This window comes from Carassius gibelio, chromosome B3 (assembly GCF_023724105.1).
Source record: "Carassius gibelio isolate Cgi1373 ecotype wild population from Czech Republic chromosome B3, carGib1.2-hapl.c, whole genome shotgun sequence".
Classification (NCBI taxonomy): domain Eukaryota; kingdom Metazoa; phylum Chordata; class Actinopteri; order Cypriniformes; family Cyprinidae; genus Carassius; species Carassius gibelio.
Window position 1 is genome coordinate 42,357,467 of NC_068398.1, and position 15,965 is coordinate 42,373,431.

Genomic DNA, 15,965 nt, shown 5'->3' on the forward strand with positions numbered 1-15,965 from the left:
CTGAATTATTCTTCCGTCTTCGGGATTGTTTGCGCCATCACGTTTATTTTTTTTTTCTGCCATCACGTTTACGTCACTAACGTAACATCACGTTAATGCCCCTCGTGGCGAGCGCACGTTTAAATACACTGTATTTTATTTCATTTAAATCTATGTGTTAAATATTTATTATCTAATACGATATAATATTATTCCAATCTAATTATCTATTTAAATATATTAAACATTAATATTTTTAATCTATTTAATTAACTATATTTAGATTTAGATGAAAACTGCTTTTCTGTCAATGCTCCAGTGAAAAATGCCACTCAAATAAATAAATAAATAAATAAATACCTGTAAGATTGTATATGGTCACATTATGGTACTTTAATTAGGCCTTTTTTTTTAACATTTATATATTAAATTAACACCTAAATGTTTCAGAGGAGTATAGGCTACATGTAATATTTAAATCAGAAATCAAAGGATTGCTTTGTGTTTATATAAAAAAAAACTTATGTCGATTTCCTGAACCTGTTCTGCAAGTTCTACATACGTCCAAGAAAATCCTTAGCCCGACGTTCAAATTTTGAACCTCATATCGACGTCCAATGGACGTCATAGTTCGACGTCCAGATATGAACCGGATTTGCACGTCGAGTAGACGTCCAGATATGGTCCAGACCGACCGACGCAATTTAGACTTGATCTGCACGTCGTATAGACGTCTCATGTTTGTTGGGACGGCCAGCGCAGACGCAGACTTCTTCAATTTATACTTCTGAATGCACAGGCTGATGGCCAGCTCTGCAATTGCCCAGAATTATTGCACATCGCTGTCTTTATATTCTTTTATTGACGGATTGCACAGGTTCGAGTAGCAATGAGCTTCTTCACTCTGCCTGGCTGCACATGTGCAATTTTGCTTTTGAAGCCAACTGACCAGGCGCACCTGTCCGCGCGGTCCTCTGCTAGAGCCTCGGGACACACTCTCCAATGACGGTTTTTACATCACGCCTACCTAACGGTCCATAGCGGACGCAGAAAGTTTGACAGACGGTTTAAGATGCAGGCTTGCATGACCTGACACTCAACATTACAGAAAATGTGCGTTCACAAATGTAGCCTATTTTGACCCAAATATGGAAAGCACTTATGAATTTAATAATATGAGGTTCTGTCTTGAGATATTTTGCCACATTTCTTCAATTAAGGATTGTTACATAGTGTATGGTGTTTCCATTTATCTGAACTTCTTCAAGTGAGTTGCAGGGCATAAACCCCCCCCCCCCGAAAATCCAGTACTTCTCCTTCAATACTGATACTATGACTATTCACAGTTTGTACATGTTCATTCGCTGGCATTTTTTGAATTTCTTTTTTTTCTCCCTTAAAAAACAAATTTGATCATTCTGATGCGCAATTTTACCTTAAAGGCAATTTACCTAATGGCTGTTGATGACTATTTGAATTGAATTCTACCAAAGTGCGCGCTTGTATGTGTTCATTAAATGCTTATGCCAGTGCTCATGTCTGAAAATAATATATGAAGAAGAAAAAAATCACATAAAACATTAGGATATAGCTTATATTTCATTAGTAGCATATATTTTTTAAATTGATGTAAACAATACAATTTTATAAACTGATAAAGGTTTTTTTTTTCTTTTTTTTCAGCATGTTGTGCAGACCGCACTAGAATTCGTGACGGGCTGCAGGTTGAGAACCACTGCTTTATATCAAACATTTTTAAATCGTCCACAGCTGAGCTTTGCGGGAGGCTGATCTGCGCCAGATCGCGTGAAGTGAATGTAATGAACAAAGTCGTTTTCAGATGCAATGAAAAAAAAAAAAAAAAAAACACATGGATAGCCCCAGGCTCTGTTCTGAAGTAAAATAATTATAATTAGTACTGTTAACCAAGAGTAACACATTTTAACGGATTAATCGCCTATTTTCATTTGCTGAATGTTTTCTTTATTTTTTATTTTTTAAACATGCTAAAAAATTTATTAATTTTGTCAGAGGAAAAAAAAATATGAGTCGTTTATAGGTTTCATTTTAACGGATCAATCACCTATTTTCGTTTGCTGCATGTTTTTTTTTTTAAAAACACGCTAAAAAATAAATCAGAGTTTGTGAGAGGAAAAAAATAGGCTATTAGAAAATATTTTACAACAAATCCTTTAAATTTAACAAATTTATCAGAACAAAACAATAATTAAAAATATATAATTCTAGTGGATAAATATAATTGCAGTATATAATAATATAGGCTTAGTAATAAATAATAATAATAATAATAATTTAAAGCTCAGCATAAGGTAAGCTTGGGCTTTCTCAATCGGGAGAAATCAAATGTTTCCATATTTGTGATGTTGCCCATTTGAAGCTTAACTATTATTCATGAGGTAAATAGGTTGTGTGCGTTTCAGTATTGATGAAAAAAAAAATCATAATTAACAATATGTCATAGTGCTCATGCCGAATGTCTGGTGAACGACTGATGTTTCCATTATGTGAGTGAGGCACCAGCACGATCAGCTGAAACAAATAATACTTAATTTTTGGTCACACATAAGGCATAATTCAAACATGCAAAATGCTGGTAGTTTGAAAAATCAAGAATAATAACAGGGTAAATACTAATTATTGCTAAATGCTGGACCGTTCCCATTTCGCTCTGCATATGGAACCTGAAGATTTTTTTAAACCAAGAATGAATTGAACTGAAAATGAAATTAAAACATTTAGCTTATATATATAAATATATATATATATATATATATATATATATATATATATATATAGGCCTTATATTTATTTACTGTTTAATAAAAATAGCATGCATATGATCCTTTGTGTTAAGGTCTTCTTTTAATTTTTGTTTAGTAGACTGTAGTCTAAGACTATCCTATATTTTAAAAATTAACAAATTGTAAAAAAAACTGTTTTTTTTTTTTTTTTAAATGTTACAATGTTATATCATAATGTTATTGTTATTTTACTTCCTTCTTTTATCTCATTTTACAATTAGATTCATTTCGCAATCCGTTCCTTTGCGCCACCTGGCGGTAGTTTCGCGAATGATTTTAACACCCGACTGAATTACAGTTACCACCGCACAGGTACTTCTGATTATTTTTACTGGACATAAAAAATGTCTGTTTTCGCTAACTTACATTATCTAACGTTAATGTTACTTACACTATCTGTGGTTTAATGTGGTTAAATCACCTCCAGAGACCCCTGAAGAGATGGGGGAGGAATTATCAAACCCAACGCTGTATCATTATTTGGTTAAGAGTCATATCGCAAATCTGTTCTTCAGAACTCTTCAGTGAACCTGGCTTAAATATGCACATCAGAGTTTGTTTTCAATTAATAGACTTTAACTAACTGTATATATTATTTATTCTTAATATTTTAAATAAATTTAATACATTCAAAAATGAATTTTATGGCAACATACATTTCTGAATTTTAGGCCTACTTATGTGTTATATAACTTTAAATATCTAAAAAAATTATTAAAATACTATCATCAAATTTCTTTACAAAGTGTAATGTCTTATGTTTTTGACCATATAATGCAATATATAGCATGTAGCAATATAATGCATTATAACTTTTGATAAAAGAATGAGAATATATAATGCATTGTATTACCAAAAAAAAAAAAAAAAAACCTTCTAATGGATATTATAGTTTGTAAAGTTGTCAAGAAAAGTCTCCTGTAATCATTTACTCACTGGTTCCAAACCTGTCTTCTTATGTAATGTATTCCTTTCAGTCTCGGTCACAATGTTTTTTCCATTAAATGAAAGCGAACAGTGACTCATCAGTCTTTAATATTTAAATATAATATAGCTGTATTTTTTGGTGACCTCTACCTTTAAATATTTGACAATGTAACATGTACCGAAAGCTGATGATTTATTACAATTTTGTACAACATATGTATTACATTTTTATCAATAATCATGCTTTACAGAAAACACAGCTGAAGTGTCTGAAAAAAAGGAAAAAGCCTTCTGAAAATTCTTGAAGAAAGAAAGTCAAAAAAAAAAGAGCGAGAGGAATTTTCTGACAGTGAAGACGAAGATGATGGAGGAGTTGCACCTCAAAAAAAAAAAAACATTTGAGGATTTGCAAAGAAAATAATGATATATAAAGAAACAAAAGAAAGACTTATAAAGCTGGAAGATTTCGAATATAAGTAAGAGTTTATGAATAATTAACAATTTCCATTTGTTTACAAACATAGGCTATAATAATAAATTCTTAATAATGAAAATATATGATACATTTCAGAATCTTAGTATGAAAATCTGATGAGAAAAACTTTTCAGTTTCTTGTTCTCTACAACTCTAAAGATTAGCTGAATTAGAAAAGGAGAAAGGGGATCTGGTTGCAGAGCTGGCTACATACAAAAGTCTCAACATTACACTGCAGCAGAACCTAAATGAAGTGCTACAAAGAGCCTTCTCAAAAACAGGTATCGTTTCAAATCTTGATGCATGGCCATTTTAAGTTCTCTCCAGTGATTGGGTTCAAATCCTGACTGGGACATCTATGGACATTCGCAGAGTTGTCCCTACACTTGTGTTGTCTTGGCTATTTTGATTATCTTAACTCTGGTTTTTGTTTTGTCATTATGGAGTATCTAGAGTGTGGTACTCCATTTTAGCATTTTAGCATATGACTGAAGCATAACAATATGTATTATTATAAGTAAAAAGAGTTATACATAGAGATATATATATAAAGAGGTAATACATGATAATTGGTATGAATAGAGAGAGAGAACGAGATGCATACTGCATCAACAAGGGACACTACTACACTCAGTTAGAATATGACTTCACCCGTTTATTTTAAAGTATTAATATATTTGGTTGGTTGCAGGTCTATCTCTTCTTAACAGACCTTCTGCACCTTTTGAGAGCGCACCTGACGGAGGACCAGATGAGCTGCCCAATAGTTCAGAGAGCAACAACCCACCTCTGAATAAAAACACTTCTCAGTCAACTCTGAGCCTTTAGGAATCCATACTCCATAAATGATGGCAAGGTACATTAGAGCAATTGTCAACCATTTGTTTTCATTTCATTTCATTTCATTTATTTATTCTCTTTTCATGGTAATGCAACACAAAATACCACAACAACAAACCAACAAACACACAAAAATACATTCCATGACAAGAAGAACAGGAGTAATATGAAGAAAAAAAAATCTTATAAACTCCTACCCCATTCTTATATTAAGAAATTTACAAATTACAAATTAGATGGCCTCACTGACATGACATATTTTGGGGAAGTCGTGGGGAAGTGGTAGCCTAATGGTTAGAGTGTCGGACTCCCAATCGAAGGGTTGTGAGTTCTAGTCTCGGGCCGGACGGAATTGTGGGTGGGGGGAGTGCATGAACAGCTCTCTCTCCACCTTCAATACCACGACTTAGGTGCCCTTGAGCAAGGCATCGAACCCCCAACTGCTCCCCGGGCGCCACAGCATAAATGGCTGCCCACTGCTCCGTGTGTGTGTGTGTGTTCACTGCTCTGTGTGTGTGCATTTTGGATGGGTTAAATGCAGAGCACAAATTCTGAGTATGGGTCACCATACTTGGCTGACTGTCACTTCACATTTCCTTCACATTTCACATATATAAAAAAACAAACAAACAAAAAAAAACAACAACGATGCAATAATGACGACTCCAGCAACAAAAACAATGACGAAACCATCATTGTTGTTATAGTTTTAATGATTTTCACATTCATCTCCGAACAAATTAAATATCTTCTGTTTATACTTATATTTAAATTGAAGAATATTTGAACAACATTTTAAATCATTTTCTAGAAAATTCCATTTTTTCACACCAGAAACTGAAACACACATTTGTTTGAGGGTATTTCCAGCAAAAGGTTGTTTAAAATCATTATTTCTTCTGCTTGTCTCAATATTTACAGTAAAAAGGGTTTGCAATCCATGTGGTAACAGGCAGTGTTTCGCTTTATGAACAACTAATAAAGTTTGTAAAGAAACCAAATCCTTCAATTTGAGTAGTCCTGACCTCAGAAACAGTCCTGTAGTATGTTCTCTTGGAGCAACTCCATTAATTATTCTTATAACCCTTTTTTGCAAAATAAATAAAGGCATTAAATTAGTAAAATAAGAGTTTCTCCATACCTCTAAACAATACATCAAATATGGCAAAATAAAGGAACAATATAAGATTCTCATTGCCTTATAATTTAACATAAACTTTACTTTGCTCAAAACGGCAATGTTTTTAGAAATTTTATTTCTTACATAAGCTATGTGTGACTTCCATTTAAATTTTCTCATCAATGAGTACTCCTAAAAACCTAAATTCTGACACTCTCTCAATAATTATTCCATTTAAAGTCAAACTAACATTATCAGGACATTTTTGATTTGTAAACAACATACATTTTGTTTTACTTAAGTTCAACGACAGTTTATTTTTATTAAACCATTTCTGAAGTAGGACCAATTCTTGTTCAATAGTTTTCATTAATATGTTTAAATTTTTCCCCGATACAAAAAAAATTTGTATCGTCCGCAAAAAGAACAAAACGCAAAATCTTTGAATAGTCACAGAGGTCATTAATATATAAAATAAATAATTTAGGCCCCAGCACAGAGCCTTGAGGGACTCCACACTGTATTGTTACCAACTTAGATTCATGGCCTATATACTCTACATATTGTTGTCTATTTTCTAAGTAACTAATAATCCAATTTAATACTACACCTCTAATTCCATATAGATATCAATATAGCATGATCAAGAGTGTCAAAGGCCTTTTTAAGATCAATAAAAACTCCAACTGTGTGATTTTTATTCTCCAATTCTGTAGTAATGTCTTCTGTGATTTTCATCAAAGCCATAGCTGTTGAGCGGGTACTTCGAAACCCAAACTGATTATCATGCATCAAAGAATGTTTTTCAAGAAAACAATCAAATTTTTTAACAAAAAGCTTCTCCAGAATTTTTGAAAATTGAGAAAGCAAAGATATAGGCCTATAATTTGTGAGACTATGTCTATCACCAGATTTAAAAAGGGGAATAATTTTAGCCACCTTCATTTTATCTGGGAAGAAACCTGTATCAAAAGACAAATTAATTATATAGTTTAATGGTCTAATAATACAACGTATAGTTTCTTTAACAATATACATATCTAAGCCATCACTATCGCATGAAAATTTGCTTTTTAATTTAGAGACAGTGGAAATAATTTCACTCTCACTAACTTCATTTAAAAAAAGGGACTGCATGACTCTGCTTTCACCTGTCCAGCTTTTATTTTCATCATGTGATGGTATAGTTTTGGCAAGATTTGAACCAACATTGACAAAAAATGAATTAAATTCATCAGCCATTTTTTCACCACTTATCTCAACGTTCTGTTCATTCATTAAGTATAATGGCTGACTATAATTCATTTTACTGCCCATAACCTCCCTTAAGACTTTTCACACATCAAAAAGTTCAGTTTGCCCACAATAATGGTAATAATATACTTATTATAATACTACTATATTATATCATATAACATTATATTATATAATATGTCAATAAGTATATTATTACCATTATTATATTATTATTATTATTACATAATATATAGTAAATATATATTTTAAACTTTTTAAATGTAATATTATTTTTTTTATAAAAAACTTGTCATAGCACTTGCATATCATTGCTTTTTTTGTTGGTCTGATTGCTTCTATCATCTTCATTTGTAAGTCGCTTTGGATACAAGCATCTGCTAAATGACTAAATGTAAATGTAAAAATATATATATAATAATCCAATTATGAAGTATGAGATAATCTAGAACATTTATATGGTATAACCTTTTAAATTGACTGAATGCCTATCCCACTCAGCCTAATTTTTAATCGCAATTGCAAATATGGCATCTACCCTGATTAAGCCCATTTTACACTTACTAAAAAACAATGATGTAGATTTTAAAGATGAAAGTAACATGAAATTACCATTATAACCAGTAGATGGTAGCAGAGGATCACTCATTTAGCTCACTGCCTATTTTCTCATGTCTTGCTTTTGGATTTATTATAAAAACACATTTTTGAACTTTTACTGTGTTTAAGTATAAAGTATAGTAAGTGCAGGAAGTCACAAACTCTCATGTCCTTTAAAAATAAATATGTCTCAGAAAATGAGTGTGTTGTATTTGAAAGCTGCAGAACAGATTTCAGTGGGGAGGAATACTACCCAGCAATGTCTGGGTCATGGACATAGTTTAGTGGTACAACAAAGTAATATTGGCAGATATGAGTTATAGGCAGCTCATAAACTATTAAAATTGAAAATTTTTATAATTTTTAAAATTTTTATTATAAAATTGAACAACCTTTTTTGCTTTTGAAGATTTACATTTCAATCGTGATATATCTCCATTGTCTAGGTGCAAATGAGTGTTTAAATTAAGTTGTCCAAGTTGTTCATGTCAACTGTTCAGTCAAAACTGTTAAAATATCTTAATGGTTCATTCTTATTTAGACATATACGTAAAGTAAAACAGTAACTTTAATTTGTTCACTTTATTGCTGGTTATGTTTAATGTTTTTATGTCTTTCAATAGTAGAAATGCTCGTCATTGTTTAGGTACAAAGTACCGTTTACATTAAATTGTACATCTTGCTTTTCGGGTTCAAGGTTCATTCAGGTCATTCAACATGTCACATGATTTATAGGACTATATAGAGAATACTACTACTAAGTTTTAAACAAGGTTTTACAATTAATAAACAAAATACAATTTAAAAAAATTCTGTTCTGATTCAAATTTTATGTTGGGCATAATACAGTATACAGACAATATTCCCGGTTAAGTAATGATAGTGGATCACAAGAAATGTTTGAAATCATGCAAAAAAAGTACATTACTGCAGTTGGAAAAACTTATTTTATACATTTAAAAAATAGTATTTTTTAAGTTTCATTATCATGTTATAAGACTGAAAACAAACAAACAAATAACAAGATCTCAATTTGACTGGATACTGGCCATCGAACAAATTATTTCTGCCCTCTGAAAACACAAAGCAAAATCACTGTGATTTTATATCATCATGCACAGAGAATTGTAACGGAGATTATTTACTGTATTTTCAGTAATATGTCTAATAGACAAAGTGATCCTGAGGGGTGTATTAAATGATGGGATGTAAATGTTTTTCTATCCGGACGCTTAGATTAGGTTCATTGAGCACAAGACACAATAGGGTTGATAGCAATCAAATGGAATCACTATCAACAAAATCCATCTTTGAATTGCATGGGTGGCACATAAGCTGCATCAGAAGTTGTATTTATGCAGTTAGTCTGTTAAATGCAGCTCATTGGTAGCATAATTTGATTTACAATACAGTAAAAGTACAGTTGCAATTGCATCAATAATGTTATGAGGTTAATATTTTAATTATAGAAATTTTAATGTAGAATCACATTTTCCCCCCAGTTTAATGTTACAGTTTTTTATCATAGATAAATATTTATTTTAATATCTTAAGCACACACAATATATAAATTAATAAAAGAACATAAAAAGTACGGAAGTTCTAAGCGGCCATGCATTATTATTTTTTTCCTTCTTGTTTTCTCGTAATAAAGACTTAATTTTCTCGTTATCTCGACATAACAAAAGTTGTTCTCTAAGAAGTTACAGAACTGCGCCAGCAGGTGGCACTATAGACCTAAATATAACTAATGGGGTGTTGTACACTATCTACTTTCCCCTGTACGCAGACCTTCCTTGTGATCGCTATAATTTGTGCAGTCTTGTTCATTACTGACATTTAAATAATTCATAAATGTTAAACTCTTGAATCAATATGATTATTTTGTGTATTTAGTTCTTGCGAGATGCATGAGTTTCACCAACGCATTCTGTGTCATAAAATAACTGCTTATCAAAACCAAGGTTGACATCAATGTTTTCTGTTTGCACCTATATCTTTATTTGTTCTTCTTTGAGGCACATGATTGTTAGTTAATAAGCGGAGATGCTCTGTTTATCTACAGTAGGACGGGATTTAACGATGTAGGCTATTTGTGATGTGCCTCTTTTACTTATTATTAATCTTTATTGTTAATCATATTGATGAGAAATGTGATGTATATGTAAAATGCATAGGCTAATTTAAAGGTCCCCTTCTTCGTGATTCCATGTTTTAAACTTAAGTTAGTGTGTAATGTTGTTGTTAGAGTATAAATAATATAATTGTATTTCAAATAAAGGGAAAATTAAAAGAGAGTTTAATCCAAGCAGCTCTAAAAGATCTTACAATAGTTCTGCATCCTTCTGAAGGCGCTCAGCCTGTGTTTGCGGTGTTGTTTTGAAATGTTCATTACAAAAACAAAATGTTTAGATTTTTTCAACTGGGGGGCACAAGAGGGGCCACGATTAATACAGAGGGGCCAATCTTGTGTTGTTTGAACGTTATATCCAAATCATCTCAAGAGTTCAGTAACCTTTAAAATCAGTAATAAACAGTGATACCCTTATATATTTTAATAGCAGTTATTCACTGCTCTAAATAATAATAAAAAAAAAATCAAATACAATTTGTATTTACTTTTCACTTTACAAAAGTGAAAGAAAAACTGTAATAAATAAAATAATCCAGTGTATGAATAGTGTACAACTCACAAATAATAATAATATAATTTATTTATAATAGCCTTATATAATATATATATATATATAATAGCCTTATTTATATAAATGCAGAATAACATTTATAATTCATAGAAATAAATACTCAATTAATTAATATAATTAATATAAATTTAATATAATTTCATAATATGTTTTTGTTTATTATCCACATACCATTCAATTTGCATAGCAGCAGTTGCAGTAAATTTGCATTGATGAATAAACTAAATCAACTTATGTCAAGGCTAATTAATCTTGAGCATATTGATTTAAAAATATCATAAATCCATACTTTGTTAGAAAGCTCCTTGTTCAAAAAGGTAGCTTTAGTTTAACATGTAAAATATGTGGATCCTATAAAACAGTTTAGAATAGCTTAATTAGTCCAGTGTTATTTTAGTATTAGTTATTTATTTTGCTATTTAATCATGCATTAAATAATTATGTATTATTTTTTTGAGAATGTTTCTGGGTGTCATCAAATGACGTTTTGTCAATAACTTCTGTGAAGGGAGGGAGAGAGCTAGAGAGAGAGCTTTCCAGGGTGCAGACAGCAATCGCGGAGCACCATGGTGATTTAGAACGCCAACTGAATTTATAAGGAATCTACAGACGCAAATAGACTAAAGGTGTAGAAAAATAAAGACCTATATGTGTATTTTGGACTTTTTCTGAAAGTCTGAAAGAAGACATGTTACTGAAGACAAACAGCCCCATATCTCAAAATTGACCAGTAAAAAAACGATGTTTTTGCATGTGTCTCATCCATATAGACTTAAAAAAAAAAGTCTCAAGTGTGGAGCGTTAGATAAACATTACACAATTTGTTTCGTCACCTCACTTGGGTGAAAAAATTCGCTAATCGACTGCATGATTCAATAATGACTTTATTAGAATTGCTATTATAGTTTTTTTTAAACCATTGCTTTAAATTGCGTTGTTGCCTATATCGGCGCGTTCGGCTGAAAAAAAAAGTAAATCGTAACGCTGTAAATCCCTTTTAAATTCAGCATCACAGGAGCATAGTAAATATAATGATTAGCATCTTGGTCTGCTCTAGGAGATAACAGCGTCATCGAACCTGGTCTATCTAACACCGAAAGATGTTAACGTTAGTAGCAAACACTTCTTGCACTGCAACAACTCGCTAATCGAAAAAATAAGCTATTTAAAATAGGTGCTTTTTTCGTTGGAAAACAGCAGCTCGCTATTCTTGGTCCTCGTTGAGAAGCATCGCGACTCAATTATGAGTTATTTACTAAACTGAAAGATTATAATTTGAATTTGTGAGTGACAGATGTGTAGAAATGTGGGGGCACACTGGGGGGCCAATCAGTTTTCAGGAGGGGCCAGTGCCCCCATGGCCCCTCCCCTGGCTACGCCACTGGTTTAGTGAACTATCTCTGGAAAAATCAACAGTGATTGATCAGCCTTTGTTTATGTCCAGTATTGTAGATGTTATTACCTAGGCGAAGCAAAATTTGCTGAAGTATAGGCTACAGTAAGAGCGCCTGCATGGTAGTCCATCAGATGCCTGTCAAAGTTGAGTACGTCGATTTACAACCTCGCTCGCCTTATTAATGTTATATGACAGTTAGAATGTGTTGCCTGTCGTACTGATCAAAGGTGTGAAAGTCACTTACTCATTTTGTAGGTTAAATTTAATATCTGATAGCAACTATTAACAGGTGACCACACAGTCTTATCATGGAACAGCTATTTTTCACGATCAAAGAAAGTGATTGATATGGAGGGAGCGCATGGACCTGTGTACTACAACACACCACTTTCACAGCAGAGAAACATCCTCACTGGCTTGATGAGACACACCTGTTAGGGTCTGGTGTTACTGATGGAGGAAGAAAGGAGGCAAAGAGAGAGGATAAAGCTTCTGGAGCTGTCCTGTGCTGCATCCGAAAACTTAGGCAGCTGACTTGCTGCCGTATGAGGTAATGACTTAAAAGGCAACGTTTTTGCATTTTATTTCACATCTGATCAAAGCACATGGAGAACCCCATGCTCAGTGTTACAGAAGCCGCAAACTGTTTCCCTCAATCCAGCTGCAGGCTGTATTTAACCACAAAGCCAGGTTTATTGATGTCTGTTTTGGCTTTCCTGGCTCTGGTGCACGACTCCAGAGTCCTCCGACACAGCCCCCTGTATCGCAGTGGGGCATGTCCACCACCAGGACACTTCCTCCTGGGTGATGGAGGCAAACTCTGTTTGGAGAGGCCCATTGCCGTTGATACCCTTCAAGCAACCTTCAAGAGGAGTGGCACAACAGCTGTTTGGAAAAAGATTAAAATTAAATTAAGCATCATATCATGTTTCTAATATTTAAATGATCACTTTGGGGGCTTTACAAGTTTAATGTTCATCATGCCAAAGACCACTCAGTCATTGAGCGAGCATTTGGTATTATCAAGGCCAGGTGGAGGGCCATCTTCTACCATGCCCTGGAGGTTGACACTTCATTCGTCCAAAATGTTGTTTTGACATGCACCATACTGCATAACATCTGTATTAGCAATGACGACATTAAGGCAGTAGAAGAAGAGTAGTCTTTTGTCTAACAGAAGATTTTCATTCAGTATTGTGCAATATTCTTATTCTGTAGCATATATTTCATGTGATGTTCCTCAAGGCTCAACTTTGGCACCATTATTGTTCTCGCTGTACACATTACCCAATGGTTCAATCTTTAGGAGATTCAATTTGTTTTATCACTGCTATGCCGATGATATCCAGCTTTACATTCGACATAAGTGCAATGACAACTCTGCATTATTCAAACTAACAGCCTGTCTCCTAGAATTAGAAACATGGCTTAGCAATAATTTTCTGAATTTTAATGATGATAAAACTCAAAGCAGTCTATAGCTGAACAATCAAATTTATTCGACCTAAGCAGGGAGAGTTTTGAGATTGTCAAGCATGCCTTAATTTCTTTGTGACTTGACTATTGCATTTCGCTATATTATGGGCTGCCTGCCTCATTCATTCATCATCTGCAACTTGTCCAAAATGCGGCTGCTCATTTACTCACAGGCAGTCGCAGAAGGAATCACATTATGCCTATCCTGCGTGTATTGCACTACTTACCAATTAATTATCGCATTCAACTAAAAATTCTGCTATTCATGTACAACGCTATAAACAACTTTGCTATGGACCTGAAAATTAATGTCTGTTGTTGTCCACTTGTATTATTGACAAACTATTTATAGGTAGAACTATTATATATATTATTACCAAATTTTCTGTTCTCTAAATAACTTAATGTTAAACTTTTATACCAAAAAAAACCACTGCAATACTAACACAAGTAAACAAACTTGAATACATGAAATATATACAATTTAGTTTTCCTTAACAAGAGTCTCAAGTAAATTGAAAAGTCTGTTGTTGTTCCTCTCATCTGCAGCCTTTTGTCTGGCTTCTTCCCTGTCTTCCTCTCATTTCTTCCCTGAACCTTTCAATGAGGCTCCTCTTCTGACCCCTTTGTCTGCTTGGTTCAGGCTCTCATTTGAAGTCCCCGGCTCACTACAGGTGGAAGAGGCCTGGGACACTGAGGCAAGCAGCACTGAAGGAGTAACTGAATGCTTCTGACCCGAAGCCTTATACATTAGGGTGAACCAGGGCCATGATGAAGCTGTATCCTCTCCCTTGTCCACCCCTGAACCAGTTGGTGAGTTTTTCAGCTCCTACAGAAAAATGTAAAAAGAAAAACTTTTTTTATATATAAAAACTGTAGAATGCATTTAAAAATATGTGCCAAGAATATGTATAAAACATACCTTATATTTCTTTTTTAAGTTGTCCTACTTTTTTTGGGGCTTGTTGTGGTGTTACTTTTCCCTCCAGTCCAACTGTCTAAAACACTTTTCTGGAGAAAATTCAGTGAGATTAAAGGTTAAAAAACATACAGATAACCTATTCCTGTAAAGCATGCATTATTAACTCACAAAGGAAATATTGAACAATATAAGCTTAGAGTGACATCTGTACATTACACTATACTAGGACAATAATAACTCACACAGCAAGAGCTTAAGCATTTAAACTACAAATAATGCAACATTAACATTGGCATTTAACTATTTTTAATTAAGAAGCACTGTTTTTATGGCCAGTGGATGCCTCCTCATATTCAGCCTTGGCCGTTATGAAAGCAGCTGGATCTTCAGATGAAGTGATATTTGAACTATAAATAGAGCACTTTGGCAAGAACCAAGCAAATATTTAGCAACTCATTTTTCGGTAGAAATGCAATCAAAAGCTATCGAAAGTGAAAATATAACTTACATTTTTACAAAAACTGGCCTCTAACCACATTCTCCAAAGCCATTTTTTTCCTGAACTCTACCATAATCAAATAAAGCAAGCCACTCCCCATCAGATGAACAAGCACAGGATTGTGGGATATCAAAGACAGTGAAGTATACAGTCGTGCCCAAAAATATTGGCACCCTTGGTAAATATGATCAAATAAGACTGTGAAAATTCATCTGCATTGTTAATACTTTTGATCTTTTATTAAAAGAAAAATTCACAAACATTTAAAATGGGGGGAAATATTATGAAAAATGTTTTTCTCTAAACACATTGGCCACAGTTATCGGCACCATTTTATTCAAAACTTTTTGAAACCTCCATTTGCCAGTTTAACAGGTCTAAATGCTCTCCTATAATGCCTGATGAGGTTAGAGAACACCTCACAAGAGATCAGAGACCATTCCTTCATCCAGAATCCCTTCAGTCCCTTTAGATTCCCAGCTCCATGTTGGAGCTTCTCCTCTTCGGTTCACTCCTCTCATTTTCTGTAGGGTTCAGGTCAGAGGACTGGAAGGGCTATAGCAGAAGCTTGTTTTTTTTAAGCTTGGTTTAGAATTTTTTATCTGTTGGTATTTGATATAATCCATGATGCCATGTGTCTGAACAAGATGTCCAGGACCTCCAGCAGAAATATAGGCATAAAATAAATAAATAAATATACAACATAAAAAATACAGCATTATATTTCATTGTACACATGGGGTACTTTATTTCTCTGTGTTCACCAAACCCATCTTGAGTGTTTGCTGCTAAAAATCTTTTTTTGGTTTGTTTCATCTGATCATAGAAGCCATTCCCAATTGAAGTTCCAGTCATGTTTAATAAATGAATATGCTTTGGTTTGTTTCTGGATGAGCTAGGAGAATTTTTATTGTAACCCTCCCAAACAACATGTGTTGATGTAGATTCTG

At 33.3% G+C, this 15,965-nt stretch overlaps 1 long non-coding RNA gene across 1 annotated transcript; it reads right to left on the minus strand.

The window, feature by feature from the left end:
• Positions 1–12,824: 12,824 nt before the first annotated feature.
• On the minus strand, positions 12,825–14,699 carry LOC127952752 (uncharacterized). Its single transcript, XR_008153049.1, has 3 exons — positions 14,517–14,699; positions 14,217–14,423; positions 12,825–13,003 (listed from the first exon to the last, which is right to left on the minus strand). It is a non-coding gene; the product is annotated as an uncharacterized LOC127952752 (long non-coding RNA).
• Positions 14,700–15,965: the final 1,266 nt, after the last annotated feature.